The following is a 19959-nucleotide window of genomic DNA, read 5'->3' on the forward strand; positions in this document are numbered from 1 at the left end:
CCCTTCATTTGGATGTATATTTTGGGACTATGCTCCCTCGTACACTTAGTATGTATGTATGTATGTGTATATTATATATATATATATATATATATATATATATATCTATATATATATCTCCATTCAACTGACAGAGGGTGATTGTAGAAAATAAAATACAATGGTCGTGCCGCCATATTCATACTTCAATCAGTGAACTTTAGCAGTGGAATGGAATATGGATTTTATTCCAAAGGCCAAGCACTGGGACCAAAGCGGTCATTCAGCGCTGGAAGGGAAACTGCGAGTAGAAAGGTTTGACAGGTGTAACAGGAGGGAAAACCTTAAAGCAGTTGCACTATGCAACAATTGTTAGGGAAGGGTGGATGGCAAGAAGGAAGACAGCGGATATGAACAGAGGTGCTGAACGACAGATAAACGCCTTGTACAGAAAACTTCCGTTATATTGACTGCATTGCTCACTCACACAGAAGCAATAAGTCAAACTCTTCTACATACTTTGCGCCATCAACTATAATTGCGCATCTACTCTTTCACTTTATATGTCTAAGCTTTTCTTTTTCTTGTGCCCATTTCATACATCTACTAGTATTTCTAGATCATTCAAAGTCTGTCTTTCCTCTTCCCTCCTAATAGTCATGATTTTACAGTCTGTCCACCATCCCTAATCGTCCTCCAATCTTTCCACATGACTGGACAATCTCAAAACAGCTGATCCAACATTATATTTTGCCAAACGTTTTGCCACTTTTTAATTTTTCCACATTTCTCACCCCTTCTGTTCATATTCTGCGTAAACTACACAGGTCATTTATTTTAGAAGCGTCAAGCTTTTTTTCTTCCATTTGCGTTTAGCATTCATGTCTGACTTCCATACAGAAGAACTTTAAGAGAAACAGCAGCAGAAACCAGTGACAGTCGGAATGTGTTTGCCAGAGGAGCATTCTCGTCTCAGTAAATGTGAGCAGGATTGTGAAGCTAAATGAAAACCAGGAATTTGGATGATGTGAGGATAGAAGCAGTTGATTCTTATATTTAGAAATAAATATGACTGATGAAGGTACGACGACAGAAGAGTTGAATCACAGATTAGGTAAACATAAGAAAGTAGCAAGGGGAGTAAAGATATTGAAAACAATATGTATGGAAGCCAAAGTGGAAGATGTCAAATGAGTCTTGAGAAAGCTCTCCTGTATTTAATTAAAACATGATATGTATATACATATATACTATATATGTATATCTATAATGAATATAGTATATATACTATATACATATATGTAATATACTATATTGAAATATTATATATAAGCTATATTACCTATATTGTATATATACTATATTTAAATATAGTATATATACATATATACTATATATGTATATATACTATATATATGGTGGCATCCATGTTCACGTCTCAGTACAATCCCGTTATGTAAGTCGGAATATTACGTAAGTAAATCACTAATAAATCGTCAAAAATCGTCATGCCTTCACGGAACTGGGGTTCTGTAAAACCTTGCGTGTACGACTACATAAATACATAATCTCACTTCAACTTGCACAATGCTGTTGTAATGGTTCATTGCGGAAGTTGCCATCGTTTGCATTACTTTTGTATTGGGGAAAATTAAAGAAATGTCTTACACACAAATTATTGTGTTCAAAATTTTAATTGTAGAACTAATGTAAATATTGTAGTTTTTAGTATTAAATAAAAAATACAACAACATCTTGAGTCTGGATGTCTAGCTTCTTCCTCTTCCTCTTATATTCCTCAATGACGGGGATGATGGTTACATTCCCATCATCACCACCAACATCAATATAGACTACAACAGGGGCATCAGGAAGGGCACCGGCAGCAGTAGTAGGGGACTCTAGGGAAACAAAAATGGAAATTTATTAATATATTTGGAAAAGGCACATAAAAACATGAAAATATTCTATAGCATTATATGAACATTCAATAATCAGGAAAAAGCTCAACATATGAAACAAATACAGGGAAGAACTTCCAGTTTCAAACCAAGAGTCTTTGGTTTCTTCTGACAGACAATGTGTTTCCTGAAGAGGCTGAACGTCGTCAGGATCCACCTTTCCCTGTCTGCCAGTCCCCCCACTGCTCCCGGGTCGCTCTTGGTCCTCGTTAACCAGCCATACTTGGTTCTCATTGACTTGAACCGCATGCTGACCTGCGCTTCAGTCAAGGTCGCTCTGAAGTACATGGCCTTTTCTTGCAAAAGCCACATCTTCTTTGCCACTTCCTTAAATTCAGCCAGGTCTCTGTTGTAGAGGAAGTGGTGCTGCTGTAACCATGCTCCCAACATCGTCTCCTGGGAGTCTGACAGGAAAACACAGTCTTCTTCCTATGGACGTGTTCAGATCCATCGCTGACCCTCACTGCATCCGTCGTAGACTCCTTGTCGTTGCCAAGGATATCCAACTCAGAGTGCGATTCCAAAACTCATTCCTCCTCAACATCAATTGGGACCAATGATGCTTGAAATAAAGAATCTTCGCTGGAATGGAACCGATATGGGTCATCTGAACCATGGTTGGGGGCGGATGCTGAAGATGTACTTGACTCCGTTGCGTCTTCGTAAGCCTTCTTCCTCACCATCTTCATAAAGTTTTCGGGCATGATGGTCCAACAAAGGCCACAGCATGGAAACCACCGAAGGTCACAAAAGGTCAAGCTAGAATGTTGACCTGGCATCTGGGATGCTGCCTTTTATGGTTGGAAATGCACATGTCACAATGTGGCTACTGAGCAACCCCTCTGTGCAAGCTGAGGGGTTTGCCAAGTACATCATGTACATTGTAATGGGGTCCATACATCGAAATTGCTACTTACGTCTACAGTAATCACAGTACATTAGTCGAGAGAGGATTGCGACACTCTCTCGGTCATCGGCAGAGCTCTTGCGTATGTCAGCAATACATGGAGACTTTTGCTGTTGCCGTGGCTTGACTGCAACAAATACGTGCAGCAGCTAACTGTCGCGATCACTCAGTGTACATTGTGAAACTTGACGACTGTGAGGAAACATAAAGACGTGATCATAATTCAGTCGTACTTCATTTGCAATACAACTATTGCAACGGTTGCTGGCTCGAATCGCCAATGTGTGAGAACAGCTTTACGTCTGACAAAATTTGAAAGATCAATTAATCTGACCACAAACCTAATGAAAAACTACATAATCTATTTCTTTATTACCTTAATATTTTATAATTGTGGTGAGCATATTATTCTATATTATTGATAGCCTTATTTCCAGCATCTCTTATATAAAACTTGGATGAAAAAAGTGGGGGGGTTACGTTCCCCCGCAGATGATGCCCAAGTATACAGTGCAGGAATAGGTCTTCAGGAAAAGATTCCAGAACCTGCCGCAGAAATGCAAAAATCCCCTCTAAAAATGTGTATACCCAGTACCCCTTAAACTAATATGCTTATAACTGTCTATTTTAACATTTTACTAATCAATTTGAGCCGGCAAACAAAAATATACCTTAAGTTATTATACAAAAACAATTTCATTTCATTTCAAATAAAAATACACCCAAAACCATCATCTTAAAACTCATTACAGAACTCTCCTACAACTGTTACTAAGTAGACTATATGCAGCCCTAAAACACATATAACTGCCTATTTTAACAGTTCATCGCCTGACTTGACAGTTCAGAAAAATATATACCTCAAAATATCATCCCAGAACACCCTAATATTATTTAAAAGTCATGTTGCAAAATCACGTACCAGCCGACAACTGTTATTCTTATGTATCTCCTACCATTCAGACGCACGTTTTCTTTAGCCTTCATAACTTTGCGCATCATTCTGTGCCTGCATTTTATGTATATTGATAATTTTCAGTGTAGTAAGATTTTTTTGAAATTATATTTACTGTGCAGGTACGTATTTGGGATTGTACTATTGTGTAGAGCATATCCTAAATACATGGGAAGTTTAGAACAATGGGACACGTATGTAGGGTATAGGTTTGTTAGTAATTAGTATTGCCGTGAATCAATTGGCGGCAAAAACGAGATGGTTCTTGATCTAGTTGAATTATTCTTATCAGAATTATTATTTCATAGATTTTGATGCCTGTGGAATCCACACCGGTTTATTAAATTGTCTCAATTTTAACTTGTCCAAAGGAAATGATTCCTTATATTAAGTTTTGATATTACAAAAAATGACCTCTCAGATCGCCCTTCTTTTGAAAGATCCATACTGAGGCAGACACAGGTTTGGTGAGCTCCTATTAAGGCAAGTTATCTGTATTTTCCATTAGGGTATTGTGAGTGACATGCATTACCATGTTTGATCAATGTAAATCTTTGCCATCAAGCGCAAACGAATCTCCTTGATTTATTAAATGTAAAGGTGTCCATGTACCAGAACTTATTAGATTGTATTCAAGCTGATGAGCAGCAACTCAGATCTCTGCATCTAACTCATATTGTTAAACTGGAGCCCACTGTTGAAACTAAAGTCGTAAACGCATTAGAAGATACATGAAAAACAATCACCTTGTTGCTTAAATGTATTGGTACTCCGACTAGCATATTGCAGCCTAAAACCCATCCGCCTCAATTAAAAGAGCTCCCATTGCCAATATTCAAGGGCAAAAAGAGCGAGTTCACCACCTTTAAGTAACTATTCAATGCTCACACTAACCAACACTCAGATTTGGACGATGTGGTAAAATATACTTACTTAATCGGATCCCTCGAAGGGGAGCCACTCAAAGTAATTCAGTCCTTGTGCATAATTGCCACTAAATACAGCCACCTTACTCCCCACCACGACGGCCATTTTGTATACACGCGGCAACCATTTCAAACTTGAATCTTCCTCGGTTCAGGAAGTCAGTGCAGCTTCATATCTACTTGGTTGGCCTGGAAACTCGAGGTAACAATTGTTCAGAAAGTATCACTCAATATTGCACCTTTTGGCTCACCAACAGTAAATGGGGAATTTAATGACGTAGTTTGTAAGATTTATGTGTCTAAAAGAATCGTATGAGCTAAATTAGTCGTTCGTGAAGATGTAGATATGCCTATTTGCAACATAGGCTTGAATAATGTAAGACAGTTTTTGAGGGATGGGGGGTACCAGATGGCACATTCAGAAATCAAAGGAGATGTACTAAGACACGTTAATTTGATAAATGGGGCTGATTATTTCAACTTTTTCGTTGTTGTCATGGAGAAATTCGTAGGAATTAGTCTATTCGTTATTCATAATGGGATTGGACCTTATGGGAGGGTACCTCAGTGGGCCCTACAGGGGATAGACACGTTGACTGTCCGAACACAACATGTTTGTCTGATAGTAGAATCTGCTGCCAACATAGATACCATCAGTGTTGCCATGCACAAGCAGTTCACAGGAACAGAATGCGAGTTAGGGGAAGGGATGAAGCAAAAGGTAACCGAAACGAGTGAAGGGCACCAAAAGAAAACACCCCTATGATGAGTTCAAGGATAATTCGCATTGCATTGCCATTGCACAGTTAAATTCGATAGGGAAACAGATTAAAGTTAACACTGAATGTTCTACTACCTGCCAGATAGTCCCTCAGACCAATTTGCAAACGAGAAACATAGAAGTGACTCATGTTCATGATAAGAATGCAAATAAAAGAGCCATGTCTGACGAGTTGGGGGAGATTTTACTTCAACACAGGAGTGTGATGCAAAGCTGCTGTTTGTCCTAACTTGCTGCAATCCTGTTGACCCGCAACCCAGAAAACCTGCCGTTCAACATCAAAAGGGCCCGCCTGAACAGCTTGTAATTGAGGATGAAACATCCGTCCAGCAACAAGCATTGGTTGTTGCTGCCTCGAGACAGATTCATGGAAAAGGAACTCTGACTCGACCTGCCAAAATTCATAGCAAGCATGAATTGATGATGTTGCTTCAAAAGACTTATTAGTTTCTTTATATCTTGAGCACCTCCACATCACTCACATGCACTGTGGGATCAACATCTTAATCACTCTCTTTTGACAGGGTTGTTGGCGCCTGGGACTAAGGGCTATTGCCAAGCGAGTGGTAGGGAGGTGCAGAGCATGTATTGTGGCCTTCAAGCTCTTCTTCAACAACCACCGCCTCCTCCCCTCCCGACTGACCAAGCACTCATGACACATCCCTTTGAATCCTCACTTGTCTCACCAGCCGTGCAATCTGCTTGGATCCTTGCAGTGGGCTGGACACTGCAAGCAGTTTCTTGAGAGAGGGTTACCTGAGATCACTAAAGGACGGGCATGACCTTCGAGAGGCCCCCTGACTGCATTACATGAAGACAACATTGTATTCGTCAAGGCCAATCAATGGAAACGCAGTCAATGGCCCTAATTGTAAAGTGGTAATAAGAATAAGGTCGCTGAAGGTACTCTTCGAAGGCGAGGAGCACCTGCAAATAGTACAACACATTGTCCCACTTGAGGTCAACACCCCTGATGACGAGTGAGAAGAAGTAGGGAAAACCAAGATGACGATGGTTATGATGCAGAAGGAAATGGTTGGAACCAGGTTGCAAATAGTGAAGAAGAATTGAATCGGCAAACTGATGAAAGACTCGATGTAAGTGATAGTGAGACAGAAAGTGATAGGGATGAAGTGAGTGAGACAGGGAAAGAAGTCGAGATCCGACCGAAAAGGTTCTTGATCAAGTTGCATTATTCTCAAAAGAATTATTATTTTATAGATTTTGATGCCCGTGGAATGCACACTTGTTTGTTAAATTGTATTCATTTTAACTTTTACAGAGGAAATTAATCCTTATACTAAGTTTCGATGTTACGAAAAATGGCTAGCTCGCAAGAGCACAACCCACTTATCGTCTCTCAGATCACCCTTCTTTCGAGAGATCCCGACCAAGGCAGACATGGGTTTGTTGAGCTCCTATTGAGGCAAGTTATCTATATTTCCAGTAGGGCATTGTGAGTGGCATGCATTATCGTGATTGATCAGTGTAAATCTTTGCCATCATTGGCTTAGTGTTTTGGATATTGCTTCCTGTAGTAATGGTGCTATTCATGAGCGAGTTTAGAATAATCTTTGCTGTGTTATTATGAAATTTTTAGAGTTTTGCAAAGTTCTCGTGGCCGCATGTCCATATGTTGCATTGTGTTGGCGTAAGAGCGATACAGATCCTTTCAGTCACTTATAAATACATTTATTAAGTAGTCATGAGAGTAGATTACATATTTTTTAAAATAAAATTGTAAAAACCAACGAAGATTATAATTTAGTTGTCCTTGCGTACGGGGTGGAGACTTGCCCATCAGATAGGTCTATCAGCCACCACCATCTGGCATGAGTTAGTGAACTAGTCCTCGAATAATTCAAGACAAGTATTTTCGTGATTACATACAAATACATTTATTATAAAAAAATGACTTACTACAGTACGTTCTTGGTTTATGTCGTATTGTGGTTTGTCCTTGCCATCACCCATAAATTTATTAAAAATTCTCTCTCTCTCTCATATAGTACTTTAAAGAGAAAGCACAGCAAAATATTTTTCATAACATTATTTCACTTACAGAATCCATTCAAATATACTGTTTTGATGTAATCACCATAAAAAATATCTAAAATCCTTTTGAATTTTTTATATAGGCAACTTAAAGCTTCGAGGTTTCAGAAATGTAGCAATTTTTCTATGACGACGTATAATTATCTCTCTCTCGACTGTTAGTTTTTTGACTGAATTTTTAAAAATTCAAACAGGATGGCAGTGAGTGGCAACCACTGCGGAAAGAAATGGAGGAATCTTACTTGCCTTTAAGACATGCAATGTGATGACTTAGCAGGAAAGGAATGGGCATTTCTTATCTATGAGATCAATGACAACCCTGACCAAAAAGATGCAAAAATATTCATGGACATATTGGAAGGATATGATCTTTCAAACTGGAACAAGTCTGCAGAAAATATTATGAAAATAATTGAAGGAGTATCAAATAAAATTTAAGTGATCAAGAGACTTATAAAGAAAATTTAAATCAACCAAAACATTCCAACAAAGAAAATTAGGTGAATATACTGATTGATGCAATAGGAAAACGAATGCCGAAAGCATGTAATTTATGTAAGGTGTGGTATAGCATTGTAAATCCACAAAACCTGATCAGGAAATGCTATGCACGCTATGTACCTACGCATCCTCAATGTGCAGAAGTCCAGCAAAATACATGTAAGGACACAAGAGTATTTTGCTCAACATGTCTATCATGGACAGATAATGTTATTAAATCAAGACTTAATGTACAAATAGTAGAGGATGAAGAAGATGAGGAAGAGGAAAACAAAAAAGAAGAAAATAAAACTGAAGTGATAGAAAAAATAATGAAAACAAAGAATAGGACAAGAGTATGATTCAGAGATATTCATAGATACTACATATGAGGCAATACAGCAGCACACACATGATGAAATAAATTATGACATGGCAACACAAAATGAAAGCCCAAAGAGCCTGTACCCAGATCTTCATACTGATGGCAAAGAGTAAGAAAATAAAAGAAAAGAAAGACACAGTCTGCACCCTTTTAAAAAGAGGGAATTGCAGATTCGGTGAAAGAAAATAAAAGAAAAGAAAGACACAGTCTGCACCCTTTTGAAAAGAGGGAATTGCAGATTCGGAGAAAGATGTCACTACAAGCATCTCAAGGTATGTCAGAATTATGAGATTTATGGCAAATGTCCATACTAAACAGCTATGAGGATGAATGCAGCGATCACATCCAAAAATATGCAAAAACTTAAAAGAGGGCAAAGGATGTAAGTTCAACAAAAAATGTAGATATATGTGTAAGTGTTTACATAATAAAAATATGGAATGTTAGTCCATATATATAAAAGACTAAAACTAAAGAGGTCAACCAGATTGCTTGCAGGAATGTGATCAGACTAGAGATGCTAAAGATAACATGCCGTCACCTGTAGTCATTCAATTGTTTATAAACTTTAGTCCAAGCTTCCTGCTTGAGACAAACCCCGTGACCTATAGCTCAAGCGGCCTACGTGATCTGTAGCGTGTCTCATTTGATTGTGTGTTCGTATGTAACTATGTCGTTTGTATGTATGTTCATATGTTCGAACTACTGTCTGTTCCTTCATAACTTGTAACAGAGATAGTAGACAGGCAGAAGAGAGTTAGCTATCGTCATTAGAAGACCTGTACCTCTTTACCTAAGCTTTATCATGTAGAGGAATAGGATTAGCCATCATCATTGGCAGAAGCGATCAAGTTATCGTTATTAGAAGACTTGTACAACCATACCTGATCTTCACCATGTAAAACTTCAGAAGAATATATATATTTTTATACTTCGTGTTTTCTACAAGAACCTCCTCACCATGAGTTTAACACATCATCGTCATAAACAAGGAGATAATCCTGACTTCGTAAGTGATCTACAAACCCCAAGACACTCCATTGAAGATGGAAGTGCAATACCAACCGACTTAGCGTAAAATTATCGCAAGTCTAACATTACCTCATAGGGCGCCTTATCATACAGGCACAAGCCCTAAAAGTGGTGGCAAGCGTACCAGAAGGACTCTACAACTTCTCCGAAGATAAAACAGAATAATAAATCATGAAGTCAACGACGACGAAAGCAGCAGATTCTTCAAGCAACCTAGTATCATCGTTTAGTGAGCGACTTCAGAAAACAACAAGAACTTCACCGACGACGAAAAGCAAGAGATTCTTCAAGCAACTTAGTATCATCGTTTAGTGAATAACTTCAAGAAACAAAACCGACGAGTCTGTCTCTTTCCTACGGCAACGCAAGCTTCGTCTCTCATTAGAATCATTCAAGAAAACATCGTTAGTGAGCGTTTCCGGCACTTCAAGAAACAAACCGAACGCGTCTGCAGCATCGGATCTTTCAAGGGCTCGAATCATCGAAACAACGCGCACGGGGGAAACTGAAGCCAAACCAGGTCATCCGCTAAATAGAGAAGGAGGACCAAGGCCGTGTGTCGTTATCGGAACACCGTGACTTCCCACAAAAGCAAGCTAAGTACAATTTTTTATTCATTTGGAGTAACTTTGAGTGTTTCCTTTGCAGGTCGAATTTCGTTATTCCTGTGGCTGAAGTTACGAGACATTCTTAATCTTACTTTTTTACAGAAATTATCTACATCATTGAGATTTCGCTACTGCGAGTTTTTATCTTTGAATGGTCGTTTCCAGAAGTTCTACTGAAATATCATAATCATATACTATGTTAATTTTATCATTTTGGGTGATTATAATCCCCTTAAGTAACAAATCATATTAAACATTGAATATGCGTTTACGCAGTGGACGTCTGTATTTATACAGATGCATGGATAGGGTCGTTAAGCACCGTAGTGATTAGAAAACACACAAAAAACAAGTGGAACACCCGTACAAATCTATATAAATTAGAGGTAACACTATTTCGGGTCATGACAATAAATGCTCCTTTGCAAAGTCCTAATCGCAGTTTTAGCCTTGAGTTTTTTGAGTTATATAAAATATCGAACCTCAATGACTCAACTTAACTTTAAAAATATGGCTGGATTGCAAGGAATAACATGTCTGTAAAAAACTTTCATCAGGCTAAATGCGCTGACCAGGATCCCTCACTATTTCAAACTTTAGCAAAGAATGAAGTACAAACAGTTAATATTGAATGCAGTAGTGATAACTTGTCTTAATAGTAATCGCTCAGTTCCTAATAGTTCGTCATTCATTGCTTTATACGTAACCAGCACATAATGCTAAAACACACAATACGTTGCCGATGGTAATAAAGAGAAGGATCCTAATTATTACAAAAGAAATAGAAACAGTAGCCCGTTCAGAATCAAACAAGCAAACTCGGTGACTGTGTCACCTAGTCAAGCAGTCAAGGTCAGTCAAAACTGCCGAAGTGTTCAAAGCATAGCAAATTCCACACAATAAGCGACTCTAGCAGAGTGGGGAAAAGCGATGTTGGTTCATACATGCCAATATCTTTTTGAATTAAAAAGGATTTTTCCTATGAAACACACGACCGTATAAAGTAATCAGAGCAGGTTTTCGTTTTTTTTTTAATATGGAAGTTATTATAAGTAGTGGTGGATTAAGCCCACTGTACGCACCGTAAAAATTAGAATATCTAGTTTTATTTCTTTAGTACACGTAATCCTGTATTTACGGACTCACCGTCTGTTGTTCGAACTTCCCTAATGAGAAGTCCGGATAAGCGAGCGCTTACAGATACCTCTATAGTTATAAAAAACATTGATCTGTATGTAGTGTAATTGTAAGATCCATCTAGGGGTATACAAAATATTATCTTACATCCTGCAAAATAAGGCGTGTTTATCAAAGGAAAATCCTATAAACCTTCAAACATATTAAAATCCGTTTGAACAAAAAGAGACAGTTAATCAAATAATAACTTATATCGAAGAACAAATCATTTGTCTCATAAATCGTAACATTGTTCAAATGACCCAACAGAATTCTCCCACAACCGCAGTCGTAGTTTGCACGCAAAATCTCGAGAAACATGCACCCTCGAATGTCTTAGTGCGTGTAAAAAGACTTTGCTGGGAAATGAAATTTTAATCCTTCCCGACACTCTGAAATATAACGATTTCCGCGAACAAAGCCCTAGACACGGTTGACTCGCAGCAACAGGTTACTCTAGTAATCCACAAAACCTATACATATAAATATCGCATTTTTTATTGTTGCTAATTTTTAATCCCGCCCAACCAGTCGTAGATGAATCTCTCTGTAATCTATCTAAAGTAATATCCGTAAAGTCATTCAAGCAGAGGTGATTCAGCAGAAACTTTTTTTTATCTTATTTACCTGAATACCAGGAAGTTTCTCCACTAGCGAGTGATCTCTGGGTGAGAAAAACGGATGTCATTGAAAACAAAATACGGTCCAAGGACAAACATAAAGCTATATACGTACCTTCGTGTAGAACCCCAACCCCAAAGAAATTTCAAATAGAGATAAATGACGAAGTTGAAAAATGTTAGTAATAGGAGTCATTAGGAAATCAAATAAGCCCATATAATTTTTCCCTCAAACGTCATGCCATAAAAGATCGGACTTGGCGTATCTGCGTAGATTTTCTGACGCTTAAACAAGGAAACGACTCCCAATAGTTTTTCCGAGTGCCATGTACCGCGAACATCTTATCTCTGTTAGTTAGAATAAATTTTTCACCAGCTTGGACTTACTTAAAAGCTTTTACCTGATACCATTACCTAAGTGATTGTACCTCATATACCGTTTTCAGCACACTCAGGGGACATTATCAATTTTTACGTATGCCTCCAGCTTACGTTGCGCCCCCAATTACAATATAGTGTTTGGAGACTTTTAGGGATAACCTACATGCCTATATGGATGATCTTGTAATCTTTTCTAATACCTTAGAAGTACATTCACATAAACTAGAGCTAGTGCTACAGAGACAAAGACAAATAATCTCAGAGTAAAATATCTAAATGTGAGTTTTTAAAACCGAACATGTTTATCTAGGTTTATGTGTCTAGTCAAGGTCTAAAAGTAGGGTCCATGGTAAGGTGTCGGCTATTCATAACTTTCCGGTACCTATTAACGTAAAAGGGGGGATACAGCACTTTCGCGCTTTAGTGGGTATTACAATCGTATGTAAATATGTAACGCTTCAATCATGACAGCTCCTTTAACAGATCTTACGAAGAAGAGCGTAGATTTATTATGGTCTAAAAAGCATCAACAGGCGTTCGATATCTTAAAAAGCGGAATAATGCAGCTTACCTAACTTAAAATCCCTGATTTAAATAAGGAATTTTTTTTATTGCAACAGACGCCTCAGACCAAGGGGTAAGAGGGATACTACTTCAGCAATATGATAACAGTTCATTCCTATAGCTTTTTATTCATGTAAACTAAAGCCCTCTGAAAGTAAATATACAGTAATAGGCAAGGTATCTTTAACTCACTAGTATATTTTAAGTTCATAATCTATGGCTATCCTGATAAAATCCTTACTGACCATGAGTCATTTACCGAGTTTTTTCAAAGGCTTTAATCACAGTCCAAAAGGAACTCGGTGACAAATGATCATTCAGGTCTTTGGAGCCAAGATAAGATATCTACCTGGGAAAGCAAATATCATAGCTGACGCATTATCCCGCAATCCCGCACCATACTGGCAAAGAAACCATTAATTAGACTAAAAAATATAGAAACATCCGTGCCTATTGTTAAAACCGTATCTAAACAAGAAAATTCCTTAACCCAAGAGATCGCGAGCATTGAATATCTGGGTCCGGAGCGCAGAACTGTTACAAACTGAACAAAGCAAGAGTCAAACAGACATAACCAAAACAATAAACACTTCGAACGGAAACAGAGTCAGCAGCAATAAGCAAAAACAATAAACACTTTCGAACGGAAACAGGGTCAGCGGCTAAGCAAACAATAAACACTCGAGCAGAAACCCTAAAGCAAAAAGTATATTTAAAGTATGTGTATCAGAATTATGTAATCAAAGTAGTATTATATGTAGGTTCGTGACGAGGAAAACCCGAAGAACACAGCAGGTGACTAACGACCAGGTAGTAGTAATAATCTCTATCATACCAATCGTCATAAAACTGGTTGCATTCCGTCATCCAGGGTTCCCTACTATGTCACAGAAAGCCAAAATCGACTATTTTACTGGCCTAACAATGCTTACAGATATAAAAAGCACATAACTGATTGTAACACGTGTCATGAAAACAAGGGACACACTAAGACACCTGTCAGTTAAGGGGCCTATCCTGTGCCAAATCAATCCTTGAAAGAATATACGTAGAATTATTAACAGATTACGAGTCTGACAGAGGGAATAAAACACTTCTTAGTGTTAATAGTTCCTTGACACGTTATATAGAATTAATATGCACCACAAAACAAATAACGCAATTGAGTGCGTTAGGAATATTTGATGAGTGCTAAATCAGTAAATATGGAATTCAACACAATAATCTCTGACTCGGTGGTGTAAATCAATAATCTTCTGACTCGTGTGAATTCCTTTCCATTAAGAAAACCAATAATATTTTATATCACCCAGAGTCAATCGGTTTGGTAGAATAACGGATAATTAAATATGGAAGTGTCAATGTCTTACGAGTTACAACTCGTGATATTGGATCCGAACTGGATTATAGCGGTTCTCGCGGTTTTTAAATACCTTTATCATTTATATCTTGTATCTATAGAATTGATGCCGCAAGTAGCCTTATACGGTACGCGCGTAGAACACTTTCCACATATTCAAGCCAACCATTAAATTTATCAAATATATAAAAAAAATATATATAAATAAATAAATAAATAAATAAAAAATAATATAAATGGATACAAGTGGAGTCAATATAATACCTCCGTAAGAAGTCGGAAGGGTTACAAATTATAATAAAAAAAAAAAGGAATCACGATAAAATCAATAAGCAAAACGTAACCATAGGTTAATTAAATATCCAAATATATATGCGTAAAGATTTGAACTCTAACTTAACGCTTTTGTAAAGACAAATAAGCTAAAAGTTCAAACACATATCCAAAACCTACTGACATATTGTCTGTCCCGGTGATTTATATTCGTAGTCAATGAAAAAAAAATAATAATAATAATAAATAAATAAATAAATAAAATAAAATAAAAGAGATTTTAAAGTCAGGAAGTCTAGAAGTGAAAATGTTATCTATGGAATAATCCTATATGAATCTTATACAGGGCTAATAATATATATAGAATTTGTATGGAACCTTTTTCATTAGTTTGAATAAGGAATATTTAATTTAACATAATTTCAACATGAAACTAAGATATTGTTCAATTTTGGTACTGTTTTTTTTTCAGACATTCTTTTCGTGTGGGTCGAGTATTAAAAGACAATAAATTTATCCTAAAGTCGTATTTATTACAGCAAGTAACGTAACTCTTAGCTGGCTGAGAGCAATCTCCTGCCAAGTGACGACGTCATCATTGCCGTATCAGCATTTGTTCCTTTTAACCTCAATAATCTGCTTACACAGGCTTCATCTCGCGCTTGCAAAGCAGGTTGCTGGAGAAAGGAATGCTTAGCCCGAACTTCTCATGGGCAAGGCAGACGTTAGGTACAAGTGTCTATCGGTATGCGCAATGCAACTTGCAATCATTTTAAAATTAATAAACAAAATAAGGAAATAGAATTTCTATAACATCAAAATGAATTAATTTTTTCTGAACCTCATAGACATTTAGAAGTATCACAATATGGATTATTTACTTGCAACATTAGCTTATTACAATCCAGGTAAATCACATTCATGGGAAAATGTCACATTTTCTTGAAAAACCCAAAGTTTATATAGAAATTAGTTACATAGTGGGTTTTTTGTTGCATCTCCTACCTATTAATAATGTTTTAAAAGTTAACCTCAGAGGATGTGCGCGAGAAAATTGAATATGAAACTTTTGTTAGGGGCACATAGGATCAGATTTTATCACAACTTAATTTCAGTTAGCATAGAGAAATACAGAATCATGATTAATATTCTCTTTGACTCTTATGTTGCCTGGCAATCTTACAAATAGCTCCATTTTCCACTTCTTTGTCTAGTAACTTACTACCAGTAATATAGAATTTTCTTTGGGATTCGTATTGATATCTGTTTATTTTTTATAATTATGGATATTTTTACAGTCATCATAGACCTGGATAGGTTCACTCATTGTTAATGCCATGGATAAAAAAGTTTGTACAGCGGACTCTTTTGAATTCCAAAATATCAGCGAATTCATGTGGGTTAAGTCTGGTCTAAATGGCTCTCTTCCCTCCCCTGTATTTGGATGTCGTCTGAATTTACTTTGCCCTTGTGACAAGTATAATTTCACTTGCAGGCTGATTAATGGAACCTGTTACAGTATCCTGCAGTACGAGAATTTCACATCGCAACTTCAAAAAAATCGTTCGTCGCTGCGGACGACAGCAGTCGAGTAACAACCGCCTACAATGTGAAAGGAATAAGCACCATCATGGACTTCTTCGACCGACACCGTATCTCGTCGTTAATCTCGTTTTCATGCGGAACGCTCCAGCGCTGTCGGGAATCGACTACGAAAGGGACATACTTCCCGACAAATACGACCCGAAGGATATTCAACTCTACTTTGCTGGCGAAGGACTCGTGCTGGGGATGTTTTTTTATTCATCGCGAACGTAATCGTGTAGCTTAGGATGCAGAGAATAAGTATGAGCGCAAAATAGACCGTTGGACCCGCCCAGGCAAATTTTCCCCTTGTTTTAACCCTGTGAAATAGGCCGTTTCATTTGGCTATAGGTGGTTGTCTGGAACTGTGTAATGGACGAAAAGTTGTTCGAACGCTAGTTAAAAGTGAAGTAGTATAACCTACCGGTCATGTATCCTATATATAAATAAAGTATCATGTATCCTATATATAAATGATCATAAATAACAGAATCGAAATATATTTTTTGCGTGTACGCACTAGGAATCTATATATAATTATCATAAATAACGGAATCGAAATATATCTTTGCGTGTACGCAATAGGAATCTATTTAAAGTGCACATATATTAATCATAATTATATGAATCCATATACATATGTATAAACAAATCAGGTAGCCTATAATCAAATCTGTTACCTTTTATCTTACCAATATCTGCAGTTATATATGAGTTAGTGTATGGATTAATGAATCAGATATATAACAGTTAGCATAAAATCAACGAATCAATCAGCATTAACATTAATATTTTATCAATTCATATATGAAAATTTTTTATCAGTTAAAATATGATTTTTATCATGTTAATCTTCATTCTATGCAATTATCAGAGTACATTAGTATTTTCTGTAGCATATGTATCTTAATGAGATGGAGTGAAAAACTGTATCATTATATATCACGTGATCACTATTATTTACCAATATCATTGTTTTATATTTTATTACTTGAATCAATTCATGTACACCATGAATTTTTATTTACTTATATATATATATATATATATATATATATATATATATATATATATATATATATATATATATATATATTCGCATAGTGTCTGTATCACACTCCTATAAGTCAAATGCAAGTCAAGTTTGAGTAATATTCAGTGGTTGGTTTTGGTAGCTGACCGAGCTAATGTAAGTGTTTACATAATTAAAAACAAAAATATAGGAATTGTTTTAGTTTCCATATATATAAAAGACTAAAACTTAAAGAGGTCAACCCAGATTTGCTTGCAGGAATGTGATCAAGACTAGGAAGATGCTAAAGATAACATGCCGTCACCTGTAGTCATTCAATTGTTTATAAACTTTAGTCCAAGCTTCCTGCTTGAGACAAACACCGTGACCTATAGCTCAAGCAGCCTACGTGATCTGTAGCGTGTCTCATTTGATTGTGTGTTCGTATGTAACTATGTCGTTTGTATGTATGTTCATATGTTCGAACTACTGTCTGTTCTTTCATAACTTGTAACAGAGATGGTAGACAGGCAGAAGAGAGTTAGCTATCGTCATTAGAAGACCTGTACCTCTTTACCTAAGCTTTATCATGTAGAGGAATAGGATTAGCCATCATCATTGGCAGAAGCGATCAAGTTATCGTTATTAGAAGACTTGTACAACCATACCTGATCTTCACCATGTAAAACTTCAGAAGAATATATATATTTTTATACTTCGTGTTTTCTACAAACCCCAAGACACTCCATTGAAGATGGAAGTGCAATACCAACCGACTTAGCGTAAAATTAACGCAAGTCTAACATTACCTCATAGGGCGCCTTATCATACAGGCACAAGCCCTAATATATGCACCCTGTAGCCATGAATCAAAATCAAATAAATAATAAAAATAAAAGTAAAAATGAAGCAAATAAAGAAAGGAACAAAGAACATGAGGTGAAGGAAAAAAACAAGCCATCACTGTGTTATGAAATGTCAGCATTGGGATATCAAGCAACAGCACCCAGACACAGTGCAAGGAACAAGCATTGTATATACAATGCCAGGGGATGGTGCAGATACGGAGATAAATGCAGATACATACACAAAATGAATAAAAAAGAAGATGGAAGATCAAATGTGTTGGAAAAGTTGGATTTTTTAATGTCAGAACTTCTGAAAATGAAGAAAAGAACAACATACCAGAAGAGGAAAGAGATATGAGAAAATCCTTATTATTACCCACATCAAATGATGGGGATAACACGCAAACCACCATTGTGATGAATGTGCAAGGGTTTCATATTCGGTACAGTTGAGATGGTAGGAGTTGAATTCATTATGGCATTCAGCATTTGATAGAGCCTTCCGGAGACCAGGCTCATAGGAAAACAGCTACGTATTCCTGAAATAAGTTGTTAAGAATGTAACTTCAAAATGAAGCATGGCCCAGGTTGAGGAATGAGTAAGAGCTCTGTGTAATAAAGTTGAAATAGCATTGATTTTAAAGTTAAAAAAACAGGAACTATAGAAATTTATACCTAACCCTGTAAAAGTACTTTTCTGAAATACATCTGTATCAAAACCGTTATTGTATCTGGAGACATGGAGATCAAGGAAAGGGAGCTTATTATTCTTCTCTATCTCCATAGTAAACTTATTATTAGGATACTGGTTGTTAAGGCATTTTAAAAATATTTCTGTGTCTTGCTCATGTTGAAACAGAGTAAATTTGTCGTCGTCTACATATTCCTCCAGTGAAATAAAGGCAGGCAAGCTCAGGGGACAGTTATCCATGCCTTCCTCCAGGTAGGCCATGAATATATTCTCCATAGTGGGTCTCAGAAGTAACCCCATTCCAAGCCCCTCTGTCATGAATTTTGCCCCACGACTGGGCCCTGGTTCTTTCCTGGTGTTATTGGAAAGTGATAGCCTAACCCCTCGGCAAAGTTAGGTTACCCCAAAACAAGGCAGAGAGAAAATTACTGGATTTTACAAATTTTATTACAAAAATAAATCCAAGACACTTTAACAAAACACTTACGCAATTCTAGACAAATGTGACTACATGGTCCCTACTGAACACATGAAAGAAAAAGAACTCGAAAATACAATACAAATCTGGCTATGGACCCGAGATGATGTGGAAAGTTCTACCTGAATGGCTGCTTTGAGGGGAAAGAGCCCTCTACTTGGTGCAGCATCACCTAGGTTTGGATTAATCTTTTATGTAATCCAAGGAATCTAAAACTCATGGTCATTCCAACAGAATTATGGTAATATGGGGGAGTGATGTAGTGGTTGCATTAGACAACGTTCTCAAAGGTTGCTTGTAAGAGAGAGAGAGAGGGAGAAGGTGGGAGTGGCTGGTTGGTTTGGTTGTTGTCTCGTTAGGTTGTTTGTGTTCACTGGAGGCAATAGGAAGGGTTTGGATGTTTTGTGTATTTCCCATATGCATTTTATGTTTATTTTCTGTTGTTAAGATATTAGTGAATTGTTTGTTGGTGGGAGGTTGAGTTCGTCTGCGGACTCGGTCACGGACCCTTGAGAGAGTCAGAAGTTAGCAGTCTGTATTTGGCAGTCAGTCAAGTGAGGCAGTTTTTTTGGACAGTAAGTCTGGTCAGAGGTAGTGAGTTGCTGTTGTATGTTTTCTGGATTGTTTTGATATTGTGTAACTGAGTTTGTTGAGCTTGTGTCTGTCTGAAGGTTGTTGACCTTGTGAGTTTCTGTTGTGTTTGATTTGTGAATAGTTGTGTTCGTGGGTTGTTGTGAACTCTTGATGTTGATTGGTGTTTGTTTGTGTTATTGATTTGTTGTGTTTAGAGTTGTTGTGTAGTCTCAATGCTGGTTGGTGTTTGTTTGTGTTAGAATTGTGGTGTTTGTTGAGCTGTGTGAAGTCTTGGTGTCGTTGGTGTTTGTTTGTGTAGTGATTTGTTGT

Source organism: Macrobrachium nipponense, chromosome 2, assembly GCF_015104395.2.
Source record: "Macrobrachium nipponense isolate FS-2020 chromosome 2, ASM1510439v2, whole genome shotgun sequence".
Taxonomy (NCBI): Eukaryota; Metazoa; Arthropoda; class Malacostraca; order Decapoda; family Palaemonidae; genus Macrobrachium; species Macrobrachium nipponense.